We start from the raw sequence: 23,615 nt of genomic DNA, 5'->3' as shown, positions 1-23,615 counted from the left end.
GTGCATGTATGACCTTTGTTCTTGTCTCAACTCTCTTAAACTTCCTCAGCAGTATGCAACAGTATGCTTGTTTCTACATTCAGGGGAACAACAAAGTAAAATGTCACCCTCTGCAATGTTGTTATAATTGAATCATTTATGGACAACAGGGTACATACAAAAAAATGCAGACATCACCAGACCTATACTTGTATAGGTTTTGAAAACACATATACACATTTATGTGTATATATGCTCTTTAACGCGTATGGAGCTCTGATGTTGGAACCATAGACTGTATAATGGACGTAGTATCCATGACGTCACCCATCTGTTCCTGAGCGCTGTTTTGAAGCCAATCGTCGGAGGCAGCCATATTAGAAATGCGGAACTCAACCAGGCAGTGTGACGTAAAGAGGCAGAGTTTGAGCCTCCTAGCCAACAGCTATGTGTTCCTGACCAGTAGTCAAGTCAGTCATGTCCTTATTTGGGCAAAAATTTGTAATCTTAATATCTTCTGAACCGCTGTGTTAGAAAAAAAATGAATCCCCCGTACAGTGTGTGTCGATAGAGAAATTAGCTATGTAGAGCCAAGCCATTTTTTTAACCAGGCTTTTAACATGTTTATTAATGCTGCAAAGATCGTCTTTTTTTAATTGGTGTCTATGTGGTTTCCGATGTTTCTGCAGCCAGCCTCAAGCAGATTCTCGATGAATTGCAGTTTACAACACTTCCGCATGGGCTTCATAGTTTGTGGAGTTTGCCACTTGGTTGTAACACATAGAGCACTATATGTTTTTCATGCCCTCTACATGTTACTGAAAACTTGAAACATGGCTGAACAGTATCTGTTTGAGATCCCATGTCCAGAAAGACGACTATGACAGATTATTAACAGCATTCAAATATGGGAAAGAAATGAACACAAAGAAGAACAAGAAGAAGAAAGGGAGAAATGGTATGTTAAGTGTGCTGGTAGCAGATTGAGGAGGGCATGGGGTGGTGGGTATCTAGTCTAGCTTGGCATTTCTTTGGCTCTTCATCCCTCTTTCATGCTCCATTTATTCAAATAGAAGTCAATGTGCTGTCTGAGACAGAAACTATTTTCAGGCATTGCTTCTGGATATAGACTATTTTTTAATGTGCTGATAAAGCCATTTTTGTGGCTGTTGTATACATTCAGCAGAGTGTGCCCCCTCGTCCTTTCAGGTAAGAATAGTGCAGTAAACATTTTCAATACAATAGGGTGCCCTTCATGGTCCTACCCCAATGTAAAAACTGAACCCTGCATCCTTCTTTATTCTATATTTAGTCAACTGTAAAGTGATGAAACTGCTGCACCACTGCTGGGTATTTTGGCTTTGTCCTCACATACTGAGCAGGAAACACTTGCTTTGATTATTTCAGTACTGTTTGTTTTGTTGTCTCTCGTCCTCCCTTGCTTCAGATGACAGGACAAACGGTTGATTTATCCGTCCTTTCTCCTTTGATCCCAAAATATTTGCACTCAGTAGCTTGCCTCTCACTGATGACAATTCATTTCTATTTTTTAAGTCTTTTCTCACGCATTGTGCCTCCCAGTACAAACATGTTCCTTCAGTAAGGCCAACAGTATATCACCTTTTCACATTCCGCTTTTTTCTTCCTCTTGACCCCTTTCATCGTGTACATCTTCAGTTACAATGTTCACTCTCATTGCATCCAAACCTTTCCGCTCTCTTCTTTTGTTTCTCTTTGTACTTCTTTTTCTCTATTTCTATCACGCTCTCCAGTTTTCAAGATGCTCACATTTCTTTGGGCTCTTCTGCTTTTCTTTCTTTTTGGTCCTTGAACTGACCCCAGCCTCTCCATGTTTGCGGCTTTATTTGCTCTCAGCTTTGACAACCCCCTTGAGCCACTCTCCCCATCAAACTTAGATTCAAGTGCTCTCTTCCTGTTTCAGAGGGCTGGGCTGAGGGTTAGGGGACTTTTCTACGTTGGTATGTGTCTCATTTGGAGGGGGGGAATACATTCTTTGTTAGAACAGAAGTGTGTTTTTCTCAGGCCACAGGTGTGCAGCTGTGGGGAGCTGGTATTGTATGTGCCTCCTCTTGCTTAAATAATGTGAGAGGAAAGTTAATTTAGATGTTGAGTAACAGAGAGGGTTGAGACTTTGTAAGGTTTATCCCAACTGAGTGTGTCCCCACTGCAGTTTCTCTATAGATGAACTGTTTGAGCACCAAGAAGAGGATCTCAAAGGTGTGTTGGCTGCTTAATCTTAGTTGGCATGTTTTTCCTTGAGGCTACTATCCTAAAGACATATTCCTATATAGCACAATTTAAGAAAAGACTCAAGAAGTCACAACAACTCATAAACTCTGCAGAGTTTTCCAGGATATTTTATCCATACCTTCTAGACCAGGGGTTCCCAAACTTTTCAGCCCATGACCCTCAAAATAAAGGTGCCAAAGACTTGTGACCCCCACTGTCCCTCAAAGTGATTTAATGTGGCTTCATTTAGCTGGTGTGCAGAGAATTACCCTACCTATATGAACATGTGGCTGTGTTCCCTGTGCCGTTATGAAGTAACCTACTGCTACTGATGCTTTTTGATCGTTAACTGTTCAATAACTCTAAACTTAGGAGTCATCTGGCAAAAAGAAAGGCAGAAAACTCATTACATTTTCTATTTTCAAGGTTTTATTTCAAGTTTAGCTACTGTTTCTGTAGATATTTTTTACTATAATGGGTAAATGTACTATTTTTAGATAGCTTAAAAGAAAAAAAACATTCTGGATGACATCTCTCGAGACACACTTTGGGAACCCCTGTTCTAGACTGTTGCTCTGAAACCATAAAGTTGGTGCTCTTTGTTTTTTTCTGGACCCTTTAAAACCTTTTGTGCGCATTCAAATCAAAAGCCAGCTCCATGAATCATTTCTTGATATTAAAAGTGGCTGCCTGCCTTCCATATTTTGAGATGGAAATATATAGCTGCATAATAGCCAATGTTTGATTAACCTTCTATCCCAGCCTAACATAGATCTTATTCATGATGACTTTTGAGCTAAGATATATATAAAGAAAATGTCCCCCAGCAGGTCATTCATCAGAACTAGAACTAAGATAAAGGATAATGTTTACATGACTCACTGCTCTGCTCGGATGTTAACTGTTTGTGATATTTGTTTTTAGGTTATAGTCGTAAGTAGATATTAAAAACAAACAAACAAATGTCTGTTGAAAATACAGTATGCATTCCATGTTAGATTATGTCATGTAGCTAGTTAATATTGAATCATGCTTTCTCCAAGTTATTTTAGTGTGTGTTCACAAACTACTTTACCTTGCACAACGTATTATTTTTTCAGTACTGTTACACACACCAATGCTGCATAGACAGCTTTCCTCTCACTATACACAGCAGCTTGTTCCTCCCACTGTTTCTCCTCTCAGTCTGCATCTTTTCCTATAGTTGCTTCTAAAAGAAGTTAGTTCTATTTTTGACATCTACTGTGATACAATGTAATATAGATGATTACTCTGGAGATTATCCCCTGTCTTATCCCCAAATCTTCACTTAATTTCTCCTGTTTTTTCATCATCCCACCCTTCTTATTTCCTTTTTTGTCTTTGCCTTGTATCATCTCATTTGGTTTTGTTTGTGTCATGGCGTCTCTGTTATCAATGAGCTTATTATTTGAAAATAAAAATTCTTCCCTGAGAATTTGCCCAACTGCTTGCCTTCATCTTTCCTTCTCCATCTTGTGGAGGGTTTCACTCATCAGTGGTTCCACCTGAGAAGGCAGAAAAAGAGGGAGGGAAAGAAGAAGAGGAGGGAGAGAGGGGGAGGGACTTGGAGACGCATGATGGAAGTATTAGAGGAGAGAAGAAGGACAGAAATTGAAAAGAGGGTATGAGGAGGGTAGTGTGTTGTTGGTGTCAATGGGGAGGCGAGGAAAAGCTCCATGAAAGCAGCTTGAATGTCCACCAACTGAATGAGCCCCACACTGCTGATAAGGAAGATGAAAGGAATAATGATATCAGTGGGGGTGCCAATAGGATGCTATTTTTAGACGCATCAGCTTTCCTGCTGTGTATTACTGTGTATGATTTCTTTATTTGGAACTCCTCGTCTATGTGCAGGTCATTTGTGAGGCAATGTGCAGAGCTTTAAAGAGTGTACGGAGGTATGTCCAAGGGTGCGCGCGTGTGTGTGTATCTGTGTGTCTCTTAGCCTCCGTCCTAACGTGCACATGGGTATAGATCCAAGCCACGTGCCGTAAGTGCTGACTACAGAATCAGGCGAGAGCTGCAGTGAGGAACTCAACGTGCCCTCTTCACGAACATAGAAAATGGCTTTGCAACAGCTGGGCTGTTTTTTCTGTGTGTGTGTATGCATGATTAAGGTGTCTCAGGGCGGTGTTTGTCAATACTGCAGATGGATGGGAGTGTAAAAGGGATTGCAGGTTGTGTGTGTGTGTGTGTGTGTGTGTGTGTGTGTGTGTGTGTGTGTGTGTGTGTGTGTGAAAAGCGATAGAGAGATTTATATAACTACATGTAGAGATGACCTGTAAGTGTTTTCCTTTTCCTTTTTCATCTGATTCATATTTGTTAGTATCCAGCAATCCTTGGTTCTGCTTTGTCATTGGTTGTGAAAATATAAGAATAATATAGGTGGAAAATCACTTAATCTTGTACACTTGGCCAGCTGAGTGGTCGTTCATTATTTTCACATAATTAATAACATGATACAGTTTTTTCTTCTTTTACAGGGGTTAATGAATGCTATCAGATTGTTTCATTTACATGTGCCTTTACTGACACCCAATGCTGCATCGGAGGCTTGTTCTATCGGCTGCTGATACCTACTCCAGTATTATTGAGACTCAAATCTCATGAAACTTTACATATAATAAAGGTTGAGATCATTGTTTTGACAAAATTATATGTTGCAGTTAAACAGTTTCACCATAAACAGACCATTGGCTGCAGTGGGAAGTAAAAACTTACCTTGAACAGGCAGACCTTGTAGTTCAAGTAGGACATCATCTGGTTTGACAACAGTCCTTATCTTCTAGTTCTAACCACCTGAGATTTTCATACCAACATGTCTGACTTCAACCTCTGATCAGTCTTCAGTCAGTGTCCTGTGAAGAGGAGTGAGATGTAAGATGGCCACACACTAATGTGTCCAAGCTTGATATAAATGTGTATATTCAATATGGGCTATTAAGTATGGTGCAGTGCTAATTGCACATTTGCATGTGCAAATAGTTTGCATACTCTCTCTGTCTTTCTTTCGTCTGTCTCTCTCTCTCTCCTCCATATGCATACACAGACACACAAACTTCTATCATCAGCAGCAGTACTCAAGCCCCTCTGAAACCAAGCCAGGGCTGGCCTCATGGAGGAGTCTCCCTCAGGGCTGAGTCAGCAACAACGGGAGAGAAAGAAAGAAAAAACAAAAGTGGGGAAGTGCATGAGGGAGAATTTTTATCTCAAGCTATAAACATCAACTGAACCGTGTTTTTCCTTTGTCCTGGTCAGCTGAATAACACGTATAAGCTTGTCATAGTGGTCCTTTTCTTTGTCCTGATCTGTGCGTCTTTCGTGACAAGACAGCTTGCCTCTGTCTTTGTCCTCATTTTGAGCACATGCTGCTTGCATTAATATGCAGATACTGTACTCTATTTAGCATAACCATAAGATTGTTTTGAACCCTGTTGTACGAGGCTTCGGCGAGTAAAAGTATACTTTAAACAAGCTAGTGCTGTTAGCAGGTGTGCTTGTTTTTTGTGAATGAATCAAACAGAAGACGGACTAAAGTTAATGGTACAACCCTCATACAGCTTGTATGTGTTACATGAAACCTTCCCTAATGTAATTTTCTCTCCTTATCACAGCTCTGCTCCAACACAAGAGTTCATTCTGTTTCCTAGGCCTTTTAGGGGTCTTTCTTTCTTTAAAGGTCAGGAAGACAAAACCATTTTTCTTTGTAGTTTGACATGATTCATAGCTCATCTCTCACCATCACAGCTTGCTGACTGCTGTTTTTGTCCCCTTTCCTCCAGAGAATATCATCCTGCAGATTGAGTTTCCCTGCTGGGAATCTAATCAACAATACTGGCAATAAAGATATACCTTAGGAGCTTTGCAGCGGTCACCATTGGCATTTTATCACCTATCCTTAAACGAGCACTGCACTGTAACAGAACAGTTACAGAACAGATTCTCTGAAATTGCATAGGTTTGTTGTAAAGATAAAATATGATTAAGTTGTATTTATATAACACTTTCAAAGCACTAAAATAATAAAAAATGTTCACACAGGAAAAACAGTGACTAACCACAGCATAGAGGCTTTAATAGGCTCTACGTGTAGCAGTGAGAGAGAGGGCATCTGTCTTTGTGTCCCAGGAGGGAGCTGGAGAAGGTGAGAGTACAGCTCTGATAGATGACCACCTGACTGCATCTCCGCTCTGCCAACTGCTGAGCACACACATCCACTGTATACATCACACACACAGACAAAGCCAGACATCCAAATGAGATTTGTTATTTTCCTTATTCAACCTGTTTTATCCAACGTTTTTTGCCACTATGAGACAGGAGGAGTTGTCGTAAATATGAACGAAATGTTATTGCTAGATTAAGTTAATAGATGGTGAACTCTTTTATCAAATGGCTGCACAACATTCATCAAGCTGAATACAAGCAGCATCAGCATTAATTTGTGGTTCTGTTTATCTTCACCTGATAAATATAATAATAATAATAATAATAATAATAATAATAATAATAATAATAATAATAATAATAATAATGATAACTGATATTTATATAGCCCCTTTAAAAAAAAAACAGGGTCGCTTCACAGGGTCAGCTAGGGGGTCTGTGGTGTAGGTGGGGATATCTAATGGGGGCTGCCACACTGAATGCTCTGTCCCCAAAGGTCCGCAGCTCAGTCTGGGGGATGAAGAGGAGACCCAGGCCCGAATACCTTAGGTTCTGGGATGGAGTGTGTTGGTGGAGGAGGTCAGCCAGGTATTGGGGGGGCGAGGGCATGCAGGGATTTGTAGGTGAGTAGGAGGAGCTTATAGGTGATGCAGTACTTTACAGGGAGCCAGTGGAGGTGAATGAGAGTGGGGGTGATGTGCTGCCAGGGGAAATGTACACACAATGGTCTCTCAATTTTATCATAGTATTTGGTCTTTACCAACATTTACTGAAAAATGTCCCCTTCCTAGCAAAATACTCTGTTTTCACTAGTTGCTTATTTTGTTGGTCAGCTGTTAAGGCTGGATTTGGTTTTGTTTTTTTGTTCCTTTAAGATAAAGTTTGTGAAAGGGGAAACATTATTTTCAGACCATACATCCAAGGAAACATGATAAAAGAAGCAGTAAAGCTGTGAAAGCTGGGTGACCTAATGATATTTGTAACAATAAATATTCAAAATGAAAATGACGTCATTTACATCAAAATGATCTCATAATAAGAGATTATATGATTATTTAATTTTATTTTTATATAATCATTTTATAGTCTAGGAGAATGTATTCATTAAACTTAGTATTTTATATAAATTCTAAACCAGCAGTTTGTCTTGATAAAAAGTAATACATAATGCATTTTTCAAACAAGTAATGTTTGAGTGTACTTTTACAGGCCAAATGTTAAGCAAAGAGACGCTTCATCTCATGTCTGCTTCTAAAGCAGATGATGACCTCAGGCATGTCAGTGACAAAAACATTACATCCATCACCTTTGAATGTAAAATCCTATTGGCGTTTAGTTTGATGCCTTGTGTGGCGAGACTATACACCCCATGCTGAATATCAGTGGACAGCTATACATTCTGTCCAGTGTCATGATAGGCGTGTCCTGGTTTGAAGCCCTACATGTATTGTTCATATTGATGTCTGCAGCACAGCAGCTGTTCTTGTTGGTTTAGTCCTGGCATGGTTGTTTGGCTACACTTATTTGAGCATGTAACGTTCATGCTACACTTGGCAGGGGCTTTCCCTGGAGTGGTTGGTGGTTCCGTCATGAGGCTGGGTAATCCACCGGGTGCTCCACTGTGCCCGTGCATGGCTCTGGGCTGGCCCAATACAAAGGAACAGACCTGAAAAGCGCCATAATGAGGCACAGGCTGAATGAAAAGGCATGTCTCTTTCCATTTCTCTGAGCGAAAAGAAAAGAGCAACATAAAAGAATAGGGGACAAGAAAGAAAGATGAAAATAAGCCTCCCAAATCCAGGTTTTTGGCTTCGCTGTCTCTTTGAGTTTATCTTTTTTCATGCATGTGTTTTATTATGGTAATGAAATGTTAGATAAAAATAGTCTGGGAGGGAAGAGCAACGGTTTTCAATGGAAAGAGGAGAAAAACAGGAGGAGGAGGGGTTAGAGGGTGCAGCCAAATGTCATTGATAAAACACATAAAGATTATAAGCCGGCTGCTCTCTTCTTCATATTGCTAGTTCTCTTCTTTCCTTCTTTAAACTAAGTCCCTAGAGTCCTCCAAAACATGAAAACATTGTTGACTATCGTGTCATAGTTCAACACCATGGTGTTCCAAATAAAGAAGAGATTTTAATACATTATTTAAACTGAACCATGATTGAATTATTGCTACCAGGTGACAAGTATTTGAGTTTTTTCTCTTATTTCCTGGTCATGTTAAGAACTTTTCAACACTATAGTTAGGATCAAGGAAAAACTAATACACATGCTGCATGCCTATAAATGTTTACATCAAATGTTCTAGTGTCAGTAGGCACTCATACTCAAGCCCTTGAAATGTCTTTTTGTTAAAACAGACTCCTCCACTCTCCGCCTCTGCAATCCTCAGATAAATATCCTCTGAAGATGTTAAAAAAAAAGTCCAAGTAGAGCTGAGGATCAGAAAAGGTTGTACTGTCTTTCCAATGCAGAAAACATCAAAGCTGTCTCTCTTCAGTGTATTATTATGTTCATCTCTCTGTTTTAATGACCTCTGACCTCCATAAGCTTAGAGCTGAGGGTGGAACAAGGTGGAATCAGACAGGGTTGGCAAATAACAGGAACGTGTTATCCTGCATAATGCGACCAATTTTAGCCTGGTGGTCAACTTTATAGTTTGCTGAATGTAAGGAGTGTAGTTTCTTGTGTAAACACCCTGTGACCTGTAGTCAATTACTTACTGTATATGATGAGGTTTATTTGTGACTGCTGTTCCATTTTTGTTTGTCTCCAAAACTGTACTTAGACTTATTTGTGTTGGTTCCTTTGGGATTACAGTCTTTAACAGTGGACAGTACTATTTTTGAGAGTGTTTTTTGGTCATAAAAGACTAAAAATGTTGAAATGCCAAGCTCATAAATCACTGCAGAAATTGCATTGCCACAAATTGAACTTAATAGTTGGTAATGTTGTATCTGCCTGGTTTGGACAGTGTAGTGTAAACACAACGTCAAGCATCACCTTAGAGTTTATACATAGAAACAATAGTGAGGCAAATGCATAGCATCACAAGCGATCCCTAGGTGTCGTGTTTGTTCATGTGGCAAATGAGGTTCCCATATTCACTCTTCTTTTAACGCTGTTTTCGGCATCCACTAACTCTTAAAGGAAGTATGTGGTTTTTAGGAGCTAAATGAAATGCATTCATCAGTTACTGTAATCAGTAAGTTTGTCTTTCTGTTTGTTTAGTGTGGGGCATGCAGTGTGTAATGAGTTTTTAGAGCTAGAGCGTTGGAGTGATGAGAACCAAAATAACTAGAGTGGGTACTGAAACACCAAGGCCAAAACTTGTACCACTCATGAAAGGTGATGCCATTTGCAGCCTCATGCAATCACTATAGCTTTTTATGGTGTAAGTTATTAGTAATGCACAGTTAATTTATTATTTTAATTCAAATTTACATTTTGGCTGCTTTAAAAAAACTTCAAACTGTAGCCATTGAGATTAATCCACAGTGGTAGACACAATGTAAGCAATGTCCTTTAAGAGTATTCATAGTGGTATTTATTTCTTGACTGTTTACTGTATACTGGATTCCACAAACATACAATGAAAGTTTCTCCTGAGCCCGCCCACTGCTTACACCCCAGGACCTCACATTACACACTGCTGGGTGGAGAGAGAGTGGACAGTTAAGGATGAAAAAGGTGGCAGTGCACATGTTCACACACAAGTGAGCAGTGAACAGGTAGACAGTGAATGTGAGCCCAGATGGGAAAGTTAGCCAGCGTAGAGGTGTTAGGTGAAGGTGACTGCACCATCCTTCCCTTTCATCCCACCTGCAGGTTCCACCTGTGCCCCTCCAGAAAGCTCCTCTGCTGATGGAGCTCAGGCTGGTCGCTGGCAGCTCTCTGCCATGAATTATTTATCAGGCTGAGATCTGCAAAGCTCTCCCGCTCATTCTCACTCTGCTGTCTCTTAACTCTCACTTACTTCAGGAGTCTCCTCTTCTATATCTGCACTCATTGACGTCTGCTTACATGTAAAACCTCTCACGCATTTAAAATGTTTCAGACAGTGATGTTTTATTTATTTGTTTTCGGGGAGTTAACGGGTGTCTTTTTTTTATAAGGCAGCAAACTGTCTTATTTGACTGAGTATATTTTGCACGCAAGCATTAAGTAGTTCACTAAGAGTACAACACCAGGGTTTTGTAGCAAGCATTGTAATTGCAGTTATCACAAGGACATTTTACATTTATTGACTGTCAATAACAGCGAGCATGGCCACTGATGTCGTTCTGAGCACCCCTTTGGGTTCCAGTTGCTTACAAAAACTTGCAAATCAGCTCCAATTTAGCTAGTAGAAGGGGAGGGCTTCTGGAAAGATGTGTTTGCTGGCAGCTCTGTAGAAAGTGTTAGGACTCATGTGCAACAGTCACGTGCCATTTTATTCACATCTAGGACACAGCCTGGCCCACCTCAGTGCTTCCGAATTATGCATGTTGGAAAAAGTGTCCACGACAGCACCATGCAGTGATATGGTGATAAATGATAAATGAATGTGAGTACTCAAATATGAAAATTATGTGAAGCCAATGGCTTCTCTCCTTCCATTTGACTTACTTTCAGTCATGAAAGTCATTCTAAATTCCACAATAAGTAGTCTAAAGATGAATTAAAAGATTTAACGTTACAACATACAGCATATTATAGTCAAGTAGCTGATTATTAGTGTTTTAATTTCAGTTTGCGTTGAATCAGTATTAGAGTGTGATGAAGTTATATGTTCTGAAGATTTTAACACTGATTGAGTCTAGTGAAAAATGATAAATGTCAACCACTTTTTTTATTTTCAGTCGTAAGTTTCATGTTTGTTTCTCAATTAATGTACCATTTTTAGAATGAATTTTAGCTGAAACTCAAGTATTGTATCAGCACTAGTTCCTAAAGTTGTCTCACAATACTCTCTAGTGCTTATTCATCCAATCCTGATAAGTTTCCTGAGTTTGTACGTGAATATTCTTTTCTAGGCTGCTCTTTGGCTGTGTGCATATATGCAGTCCCGAAATGTCTTTCCCTTGTAGCCGATCTCTTTTAAAGCACACCCCATTTGCTGTTCCCAGGGAAGCTGTGTTTAAATAAGAACTAGAGACAAGATAAATCAGGTGTCCTATTTGATTTTGAGAAGAGCTCTTACTGTTCAGCACCTCGGTGGTGATGCTGCGTTGCTATAACTCCACTTGATTTTTTTTTTTCAGGAGTTGAATAATTTAGTAGGGGTCCATTTAGTTTAGACACTGTGTCAGCTTTTCACAAGGAACTAGCCTGGCATTGGCCTACTTTGACTCATGGCATTAGAGCTTGATTACCTGATGTTCCTGCACTTGAGGATAATGGACTGGAAGGTGGGTGATCCAGAAAGCAGCTGATGCACTGCAGTGCTAAAACAAACTGGACTGATGAATAGGTATTTTGAGGAAGGTGCTTGGTTCTTAATGCTAAAGACATTTGTATATCAGAGCTGCTCTGTAGCTTATTGTTCTCGCTGAGCTCACAGAGGGAGTGTGAGTTATTGAGGCAGTGCAGGTCCATTGGGCAGCAGAGAGCTGTTCTCTCCCAGTGGAGTGCTTATTGTAATGAAAGCTCAGTGCAGCCTGCAGCTTAACCAGTTAAACAGTATTCTGCAAACACCAATAATTAACCCTGCCTTGATTTTTTTTTTCCACACAATACATCCTAATTTCTCTGTCATGTATTTATCTGAGAGATGAAAAGAATCTGGTTCACCGTGAAGTACAGGCCACTTGACAAGTATTAATAAGCATCAACAATAATACCTCCTAAGCATTCATTGATTTAGCTTTGTAATCTATTCTATAGCTAATTTCTCTGCACTGCCAATGTTTCACATCAATACCAGAAATGATCCATGCTGTTAGTTACCAGACGATGGCCTTTCTCAGTCTTCTTCCTTTCTGCTTACTTGTGGTTTTCTAGCTTATTAGTCTGTTGACTTAACTGCACTACTGCCTTTTTTCTATGATTATAAGTATATAAGTCATGTTTGTCCTCACTTGTCATCAGTCCTTACAAGAGCAAGAAAAGAAGCAGTTTTCATGTTCCAGTATCTTACCAAGTGAAAAGTATTTCTCAGATTCTGTGATCTACCAGAGGTCACCTGTGTCAACGTTGTTATGTCCTATTTAAGAGGTTCCTCTCTCTAAGTGTATAACTCTCTATTCATTCTCCCTCTCACACGTTCCTCTTTGGTTAATAGAAGTCTTTCTCTGACATGCACTCCTATTTCTTTTGACTCCTCTCCTCAGCTGTATCATCGACTCTGGCTCTGCAGCTGACACTGAAAATGATGAGCTACAAATGTGGAGAGGTAACATCCTCCTGAGTGGCCCCACTCTGAGGGCCATCAGGGAGGTTTAAAAGCACATAAAGCAAACATGAACAAACCGATGTGTCCTTTTTCTCTCCACCTCTACATGACTCATACTGGTTGCCGTATGCCTGTCTCTGAGTTTGATGTAAAGTATACTCAAATGCCAAGAGGCTGCTAGTTAGCTGTCTAGAGACTTCAAGTGTTATCCCTTTATCCCCATAATCTACAGCATAACAGTTTGAGTTCCCTCTGCGCGTCTGTTCGCAGCCCCGAGGCTCCCAGAGGCTCTGCAGCAAATGGCCTGTTACTCTTATCAGCACCCCCCTCCTCCTCCTCTTCCTCCCGCATCCCTTCGCCTCTCTCACTCTGTCATCACTAGCCGTCTGCTACTTAATCCAATTATTCGTTTAAGCTGACACGCTCTGTAACTCACCACCAAAAACTCTTACAGATGACGCCCTGTGCATCACATACACACCCACAAGCACCCAGACTTAAAAACACACACACACACACACACACACATAAAAACACACACACACACACACACGCACACACACACACACACAGTGCTACTTAGCCCTTTAACTGCAAATATTTCCAAAAGATGAAGGTCGTGCAAAGTGTTCATTCATGCTCAATAAGTTAAAAACACTGTACAAAATGCTGCATGTGTGTGACAGTCCCGTCCGGTGGTACATCGTAGTCCCCCCTGCTGCTCCTTTTGTCTGTTTTTGGGTGTCCTAACTTAGGGCTTTGGCCTCTGCTGTCACCCTTTGATTCACTGTACCCTTGAGGTGACTCCGTCTGTTTCTGTGTGCTGTCCTCCACTTCCCTGCTTTGTGTTTACTAGCTAATGCATCTGTCTTCTCAGACACAACACCTCACACAAAAGGTCCTGATCCCTCTTTGTGTAGGGGTGTGTGTTGTATCTTTGTCCTATAGGAGGGGATCAGATGTCCCCACTTGAAAAAAAGATGAGGAAAATGATCAGAAGAATACATTTCATCTGTTTCATACTTGTTCAAAGGATCTCTTCTCAGGCAGTGACCTATGTTTGCAGTAAAACAGAGTCAGGATTAATGTTACTACTACAGTGAAATGTAGAAACATTATATTTAGGAGTGCGTGTCTGTTATTTTTACATTAAACGTAAGTTTAAAGAAGCAAATTATCTACATTAGAACTTGTTGTCAGATGGTGGAAAAGCTATTTCTTGCCCGCAAACATCTTACAGGTTGTTTCTGTGAGTGTTATTTGCACCAACCATCCACTGAGATTGCTAAATTGTGCAGGAGAGAGTAGCTTTTTGTCTTCTTTCTCTAGAGCTGTTTTCTATTAGGGATGCACCGATCCGATCCTGGTATCGGATATCGGCTAGATTGGATATTGGTGACAAGGGGCCGGTATATAGTGCCGATCCATATGGCAGATCTATTCATCTCAGTTCTATGCTTTTCTGTGTTTACAACAGCCATCTGCGTCTCCTACGTCATCAACACCAGTCGGTCTGTGCATTTTTGCCTGGTGGAGCATGATGGAAGACAACTCCACCAGAAACTTGCAACATGTGCAGCGCTAATGTTTCAACGGATGGCAGTCGCGCTGAAAAATATAATGGGAGCCCAAAGGAAGAAGTTTACGTCAGCTGTAGCCTACTGCAAAGAAGCAAGAAACCTTCTATTAATGGATTCAAAGTGTGAAAAAACGGACAGGTTATTGGATTTAATTGTTCCGGATCCTTGAAATTAAGGGGTCCAGCCTCTGGTTTAGCACTTGGAACCCAGGTACAGTTCACCATCAAGTCAGAAAAGCCTGAAGTTGCCAAAACATGATTCTATCCTCACATTAAGGAATAGAGATTGTTAAATCAATACCGGAATCGGATCGGCTAGTATCGGCATCGGCAAATACCAAAGCCCAGGTATCGATATTGGTATCGGGACCTAAAAAGTAGGATCGGTGCATCCCTATTTTCTATATGAGATCTCCAAACAATATCCAAAGAATCAGGTCCGATCATTGTCTGCTCTTTCACACATGTAGCACACCTCAGTAGTTTTCACCAACTGTCTTTAAACAAGGGTCGGAAGCTTTTTCTATCAGTTAAACATGTCACTTATTGTGAATATTTGATTCTGAAAATATAAAGAAGTGCTGTTTCGTTAGCCTATCAATCGTCTGGTCTGACGCCCACCCCCTTGCAGCTGTTTCCGGTATTAAGAATTACAATATAGAAATCATCAATCTTCTCACTGATAGTCTTGTTTGCTTTTTTAGGTCATAAAGAGTCATCACTGTCAGTTTCCTTCTTTTCACAGACAGTTAGAAACTCTTCACAGGGGCTTTAAATGTCATGTTTAAGTATTTCAGGGATTTGCTTTCTCACATGCAGCTTTTCTCAGCAATTTTTTTTTACATGTTCAGGATTGCAGTGCCTGTGTCAAAATGTTTTGATTTCTTCTTTCATTCTTGACACAACTTCTTACCACAGTGAGAACAACCTATGCAGCAAAAATACTTCCTGGAAGTAGTCAACATTTCAAATACGAGTTCTGAGAAGTATGCAGTAGATTCTTAGCACATCAGTGCATCAGTGTTTGTGTGTGTGTGTGTGTGTGTGTGTATATGTGTGTGTGTGTGTGTGTGTGTGTGTGTGTGTGTGTGTGTGTGTGTGTGTGTGTGTGTGTGTGTGTGTGTGTGTGTGCGTGCTTGGATCATCATTTTTTGCAGTGTTCTGGTTTAAAATAGCCAAGCTACAGTGTTCTTTGCCTCAATCAACAGTTTGTCGCTAAAAAGCCCTTCAGTCTAAAAGGAACCCTATTTTGTGCTGTCATGGTACGACAGCCTGCATCACTGCATCTTAAAAACACTACACGAAAAAAACACATGTACTGCAAAACTGCTGGCATAAAATAAATAGTAAATGTGCAGAAGCCGCCATGACTGGATTGTACAATTTCCACCCGTGCAAATCTTGACAAGTATTTCTGCCACAGTGGGGCTGCTAGCATCACAAAAGGAGCTGCGTTAGGTTGTTTTTGGTGCTGACACAACAACAGTCAGGAGTAACAGATGGGATTTGTTGTGTGTGAGTGTGTGTGTTTGAGTGTTTGTTTCATGGTGACCGACACTAGAGAGTGCTACAGTATGGGTTTGATTTTAATCTTAGAGGCAGTGAGAGCAGACCTGATCTGCAGCCATCTGTCTGTCTGTCTGTCTGTCTGACTGTCTGGAGGAAGACATTTGGGAGACAGTCGCCCTCTTTATCGTCTGTCTAATTCCCTGAAAGAAGCAGATCTGTAAGACTTTCGGGTAAAAAAAAAAAGTGCTATCTGGATGATGTCTGGACTTAACAGGCTTCTGGTGAAAACTTTTTTTTATGAATTACTGCATTCTTGCTTTTTTTCTTTCACTTCTTGTGCATTTATTACTCGCTGTCTGCATACATTGAATCAAGACAATTTTGCTGATATTATATGTTATCTGTTTCTCTGACAATCTCTTGGCCAGACTCTGCCTTACTTTGTGTTTTTATCTGTCCGTGTTATAATGTGAAAATCTATCTCTGTGGTGTTTCTGCACAATTGTAGTTGCACATTTCTGTGTGTGAATTTTAGGTAAGTACACTCAATATTGTGTCTGGTTGCCACTTGCACAAACGTGACACAAAGGACTACTCAACTACCTCCGGCGTGTAGGTTACAGCTCTCCACAGCAACACAGCCGATCCATCCGTGAGCCACAAACCATCGACACCAGACCCTCCTCCATCGCCATCAGCGTGGTGTTGCCCGACGCTCACCACTGTATGTGTGATGTTCTCATGTCGTGCTGCACCGTGCTTTCACACTCATACCACTCATTCTAACCTTACCTGTTTCCCACTGGGAGAGTTTTCTGGGGGGGGGGGGGGGGGGTTGTGTGGGATGGGATAGGACTGGGCGGGGCGGGTGGTTCCTATTCCTGCTCTCTTCTTCCTCCCCCTCCCTCCCCCACCTTGTTTTCTACCTGTGTCTCAGTATAATGTTCGCCTGTTCCTCTTTGAATCTTTCTCATTTCCTTGCCATTGTTTTCTGTCCGCTCTGCTCCTCTCCTCTTCTCTCCCTCTTCTTTTGTGTCTCTCCATCTCTCTGCTTCTCACTGTTGCGATTAACTGGGCTCTGTCTTTATGTCGTATGTTCTTTTAGGCCCACGCTGTGCATCGCTGGCTAATCGATCAGGACAGTAGTGTGAGCTCTGAGATGCCCGATGGCCAAGGAGTATGGCACTATGATGATGAAGTAAATATCTGCAACACGTATATCTGGCTTTTCCTATTTCTGTATATCTATATGTATATTTATATTTATTGTATTTATGACCATCTTGTAAGTGTCACTGAAAGTGTATGTCACTATTGTTGCCCTGCTGTTGTTGTTGTTGTTGTTTTTGTTATCTTTATCTCTCTTGTTTTTGTTGTGTGTTGTTGCTTATGGTACTGTAGTTCTGGTTCCTTTGACTTTCTAGTGTTGCTGTTGTGCTGTGAGCTGATTCAGTCAGGTGTCGTGGGATCAGGCTGGAGCTTTTTCTTTGTTCCTGTCCTTGCTTGACGTATCGTACTAACTGGCTAAAGTTTTATTTATTTGTTTGTTTTCACTTTATTTTTCTATTAGTGTTTTTTTTTTTTTTTTTTACATATGTAACAATATGTGTATCTGTATTTACATTAACTTTTTATCAATGTCTGTGAGTTCTCTGAAATTAATGTTCTCAAGCAGAGCATATTACACGGCAAGAGTCCACGGGCAAAATATAGACGAGACATATTTCCTACCGACTCAATCCAAGTTTTAACACGTATTTACGATTCAACACAAAGTTCTTCACACCACACAGGTTCACACTAGCTATAATAGACAATTGTCCAACTATTTTTCCTGTGGGTTCTTTTGGTTTATAAAATATGCTTGCGTCATTTGTGCCACTGTGTTCGTGTTTACGAATAAGTCTAGATGTGTGTTTGTGAGAGAGAGAGAGAGAGAGAGAGAGAGAGAGAGAGAGAGAGAGAGAAAGGAACAGCGGAAGTGTGTGAGAGATGTGTTGGTGTTATGGGGTCAACTGCTTTATATATATGTCAGTGTGCTTGTGTGCATGCTTTTTATCCTTCTTTGCATGACATCAGTCTGTGTGTATGTGTTTGGATTTGATTTGAATGTCTGTTCTGTTGTGTCAGTGCTTCAGTCTGCATCTGTCTGTTGTGGTGGTCGTGTTGTAGATGTTGTGGTTCTGCCTATGCCTGTGCCTTTGATGTGTTAGTGTTGTGTCTTGTGTATTGTGGCTGTTGTGTATTTCCTATATCTCTGTTTGTGATGTGCAGTGCCTGTGTTTTGTCTTGAATTATCTGTTTAACCAGTCTGGGATAGGTTTGCCAAAGGTTTCATTGCATCTCTCTAATAGATGATCTTGAATCCATGTCCACTTTGTGGAGGAGAGATTATCTAAATGCAATAAGGCTGCTGGTAAACTTGTTCCAGACAACTCTTGCCTATGATTATTTCCCTTTTATCCTGGCTCTCCCCTTGCTCTCATGTCAGATTCCTGAACCCACTCTCCCGATCTCCATATTGCTCCCAAACACTCTGGAGCACCATTTACTGATCTTCAGTCAATTAATCATTTGGACTCAAAGAGACATAAAAAAGACGAGAACAAATCACTAAAATGATCAGTGACATTAAACACAGAATAAAGGTAACGCATAGAAGGCAAGTGGAAGAGAATAAAAGCCATTAACCTGACTTTCCTCTTGCCACTGGCTCAAAACACAACAATATGGAGTATTGACTTTCCCTTGGTGATGCTCTTGAATGCATATGCTCTTGGAAATTGTATTTTTACTTTTTCTTTTGAATTTTCTTTTGTGTGAATGGTTGAAAATTGTATTTTATTTTTTTAATCTGTTGAGCAGGAATATAAATATTATCCTATTAGATCTAAAAACTCAGTGTAGCTGATTCAATAGACCAAACAACAGAAATGATAAAAAGAAAAAAGGGGAGAAACAGAGAACCTAGAACACAGTAGTGATCACTTGGTGGGATCAAAAGCAGAGGAGCCCTCAGTGGCTCTGAGCCAACACAGCAGTGGGAAGTATCATAAAGCATCATAAACCAAATCCCTGCCACCGTGTGTCTGCTTCACCAAACTGTGTTTATTCAGGAGTGATACAGCGTTGCTCTCTGCCCACAACTCCTGAGTACCTCCTTTAATGCCCTAGTGTTGCACCTTATAGGAAAAATATAGTTTACAATGTATGCTTCTGTAACTCCATTCAACCCAGCAGAAATCATCATAATACTAAAGAGAGAGAGATTTAAAAAGGTGCTTTTTTCTAAAAGTTTGTAAAAAAAAGGGCAACATGTGCTACAGATTACAAACAAGCCAACAGCATAGCCAGATTAACCCAGGTGTAACAGTTGGGCAAAGTTCACTGGGAAGTTGGAATGTAAACAACGTAAATAAGTTAGCATGACCCTGCTAATTTGTCTTAATCCCAGAAAATATTTTCCTCATAGGTTTATGGTCTCATGTGCTTGTTTCAAGTCCTCCTTAGTGCACCATAATGCTCATTTTGTAACCTGGTGTCTGAAATAGATGAAAATGTAGGTTAAGCTTTAGGGTGTAGCTAATTTGTGACTGATGTTGTACAATATACCGCAAACAGTACCCCCTCCCATACGTCCTCCAGTAATGTTCACTTATGACTACAAAAAACCTAAGATGGGGATGGCCAAAATGATAAAGAGTGCTTCAAAATGCCAGTCCATTAAACCAATGGGTGATGTCAAGGTGGCTGTTTCAACATCTCATACACAGTTAGTGCAATTGCTACTCAGAATTTTCTACCAGTCAGTGAAGTTACAACTCCAAATATTTCATTCATAGAAGTTTAAATCCCTCCAAACTTAACTTTATAGCTCTTGAAAAACTGTCAATATAAAGTCTACAGGCCAAGCAAATCAGCCAATGGACCAAACTTTTTGTATAAAGCTCTTTGGTGATCAGTTTTACTGAAATGATTGGGCACCATCAGTTTATGATTTCACCCAAAGCCTTTTATTACTTTCAAATAGTTTAACTAGCCATTAGTAAAGTTGTGTGCAACATTGTCATAACTGGTAGACAGATGGCAAAGTAAGTTAGAGACCATAATACTACTTAAAGTTCTTCCAGGTTAAATGTTGTTGAACCAGTTTGAATCATTCAGATTGGTTAGTAAAAAGCTTGGTGATACAAAGCTCTTCTCCTCAAAACTGCACTCATGCTGTTTCCCAAAGGGCCGATTTAATTTACCCAAAGTCTAACGCTTCATCAAACATCCCATCCCACCCCACTCCCTCCTCAGGACAGAATTGTTAGATGTCAGAGGTCTGTGTAAAGGCCCTGTCCCCTTTGCCACCATTAATAGTCAGTGGGTTGGGGAATATTCCATATCCTCCCACAGCTCTAATTACCCCTCAGTGAGTCCTTGGAGACAGATGCTCGGGGGAGCCAAGCCCCATTCGTCACAGTAGGGCTGCATGGCAGACTCAATATGAAAAAAAAACAAAACTGTCACACTCTGCACTGTCACATAAATTCTCCCCCGTCTCAGTTTCTCTGTTCCAGCTGCTCCCAAACCCACTGTAGATGCAGACTACATTAGGAAGCCCATTCATGTCCAGCCACCAGCAGTTGGCTGTAATTTGTTTCGGCTAGGGGGGCAGAGTTTAATTTACATGTGAAAGGCCATGGCCTATTCAAATATTGTAACTCTCATTTTTGTCCCAGGGTTATTGATACCAGCTTCACAGAATGCAGATTAAAGGTAGAGGAGGCTTTACTGCTATTGTGCAAAACTGCAGAAGTCGTGTAATAATGTCTCAGTTGGCCAGATATCAACTTTTGGAGGAAGAGAGGAGAGCAGGATTCTCTTCGTCTTGCTGACCCATTAAGAACTGATCTTTTCTGGCTCTTTGCAACAGTGAGATGACTCATGGGAAAAATCTGGCCTAAACAGGGCACTTTCAATGGAGCCATCCCAAATAACAACAACCTAAATGGCTTAATAATGCAGAGCACAGCTACAGAGGTTCACTGTAGTGGGCTAAAAATACCTAAACATGAATTGACCTTTGAATAGGGAGGACTCTGAGTTTGGGAAGACTTTACTGGCAATGGCAAAGTCATCACAAGATGAATACAGCTAGATTTATTGTGACCCTCCACTCTATTCCTCTGCACATTTCTAAAGTCAGATTAAAACAATTATATTAGCATAAAGAAACTAGACTGGCTTAAGTTGTAATTGTCCCCTAACATTAAACCTCAGGGCTGAAATGCAAAAGTGATGTTTTGTTGAGAGAATTCTTATTTCACCTGTTCAAACTGAGCAGAAATATATTTTGTTTGTAAAAAATGTCAGATACTACATTTAAAAAAAACAAATAACATAAATACAAAATAAATAAAACTTTCCAATAACGGTCAATATTTCCACTTTTAAACCTTCCAAAAGTCTACTGTTCCAACAAACTTACTTTATTAAGAAACATTTAGCTTTTCAACATTCCCATATTTTTTAATCTTCAATTTAAATCTTATCTCCAGTTTGAAATGTATTTGTTTATTTATTTTACTTGTCCAAAAACGAAGAGAGAAACTGAACAACAATCAATGTGCATGCATGCCTGCATGTGCATGTGTTCCAGGAGAATGCGCAGAGTGCATGGTAAAAGTGGAGGTATACTCCAGAAGAAGTGCTGGTCGGTAAGTCAAAAAACTGTAGATACGCCCCTGTAATACACAACTACATAACAAGTTTTCATACAGTCAGTGTAACAAAATGTGCATAATTTTGAGACGAGCACAAACTCCCTCCAACACTCTGATGGTCAAAACTGCAAACAAGAAAACAAAAGGTCAACAATGTTAAAGAGCCTGCTCGGTGTTACACCGGCAGACCTTATGTCTGGAATAACAGTTAATATTATTTTAGACATCAGCTTACAGCAGGTGACATTTCATAACATTCTTTGGTTCAGATGTAATATCCAGTTTTCTTGTATTTCATACAAAATATTGATGTGGTATTGTGATCATTTACATTCATGCAGTAAAGCAATATCAAAACTCAATATCAAGTTAGTGTTAACACCAGTAGTTTATGATTATTGGTATTACTTTTCAATGAATACCCAGAATAGACCTTCCACAACCAGGAGTAGACGGACAGTGTGGAATGTAATGAATACATTTAAAACCCTACAGTTAGTTTTAAAGTTATACAATCCTGGATTAGGATTCTGCTACAGACTGAGATAACAAAGCACTGGATGTAGGATTGTATTTTAATTATTGATACTTATACATGTGCTTTAAGCTCACTTTAATCTGACCTCTTATTAGAGCCTATCAGGCTTTCTATGATGACCATGCACAATCTTCTTCAAATACAGTATAAACAACCTAACCTCCTCAAATGTTAGGATGAAGAGTTGCACGGCCTTGTTCAGTCAGAGTATACCACTGCCTGAACTGAATGCCAGCATATGGATGGATGCTGCATATGAGTGTGTGATGAATGTAAGTGAGCGTGTGTTATGCACCTGCATGTACTGCACTGTAGGTGAATGCCTGTGTCGAGTACATGAGTGTGTTGGTGAATTTACAAGAGAGTGTGTGAATGTGTGTGTGAGGCAGCATTAAAATAGGCAGGCAGAGGCAGGGAAGTAATTGACATTAGTTTTATAATCTGTCCTTTGAATGCCCTTATCCTCACTGATGAGCGCATCTCCCTTGATTGCTGATGTTTAATATTTATTAACAAGTCAATCTCTGATACACCAGGCAGCTCAGGATCTGGCCCATGAGGCAACACGTTAACCGCTCAAATGGAAAGCATCTGGCTAGATACATCCGTTATGGATTCATTTGTTAATTAAGAGCTGTCAATATATTGAAGCCTGTATGGTTCTCACTATGCTTTAGGCAGCAACTCTGCCGCTTCAGTGTAGATAACATGATGGAAGGTGGTTGCGGGAGAGGAGGAGAGGTGGTTGACAGAGAAATAAGGGTCTGACTCAGCAAAGCAGTGCAGATGAAGCTGCCTTCATAGTGTCAACACGGCTGTGGAAGAAGATACAGTATACATACCTGCTGTAGCACGAGTGAAATGAAGCTCCCCAGGCCCGTTATTTATCATCACAGTTCCCACTGGGGCTGAGATGTCCTGCTGTCTTTCAGTACTTTTTGCTCTTTCCATCCATCTTGTTTTAATCTTATCAATCCCAGCCTGTTTCCTCGACATTTCCAATCTCTGTTGTGAGAGATGAGATTGGTGATAAACAAAGGCAGTGAAACAAATGTGGAAATGTCAACGTCCTCATGCCAAAGATAATGACTCACTGTCAGCTGACATGCTGACATATCTCAAATAAAGCACACTGAGGACAATAGGGTGCACAAAAGTGAACAACTGTAGGTCTTTATATATATATATTTTATTTTTTATAAGAGGAATATATTTAGGCCATTATTCAGGAAAGTTTACATAGAACGTTACCTCTATCACTCTAACCAGCGTCTCACACTGAGGTCAACAGGAATGTTCTGGTGGGCTGTGAGTAAATCTAGAAATTGTGAAATTGTCATGTTTGGTTGAGGATGAATTTGTGCAACCAAAACTTAATAATTCAGAATCAAACAGCACAGGCTGATCATTTGAAAAAACATTAAGATGGCGTCTTTATTTTGCGGTATCTGTCCCTCATAGACAGGGTACAGTGGTCTTCTCAGGGGA

At 40.3% G+C, this 23,615-nt stretch overlaps 1 long non-coding RNA gene across 1 annotated transcript in view; it reads left to right on the top strand.

Moving 5' to 3' along the window:
- The window catches only part of LOC117819468, a 53,323-nt gene extending 36,281 nt beyond the window's left edge, over positions 1–17,042 (top strand). Inside the window, exon 3 of the long non-coding RNA XR_004632553.1 lies at positions 16,984–17,042. This is a non-coding gene — a long non-coding RNA (uncharacterized LOC117819468). The remainder of the gene's footprint in view (positions 1–16,983) is intronic.
- Positions 17,043–23,615: the final 6,573 nt, after the last annotated feature.

The sequence above is a fragment of the Notolabrus celidotus genome, chromosome 9 (genome assembly GCF_009762535.1).
Source record: "Notolabrus celidotus isolate fNotCel1 chromosome 9, fNotCel1.pri, whole genome shotgun sequence".
NCBI classification, from domain to species: Eukaryota; Metazoa; Chordata; class Actinopteri; order Labriformes; family Labridae; genus Notolabrus; species Notolabrus celidotus.
Note: the sequence above shows the minus strand (reverse complement) of the source record. Positions and strands in the feature narration are given on the sequence as shown.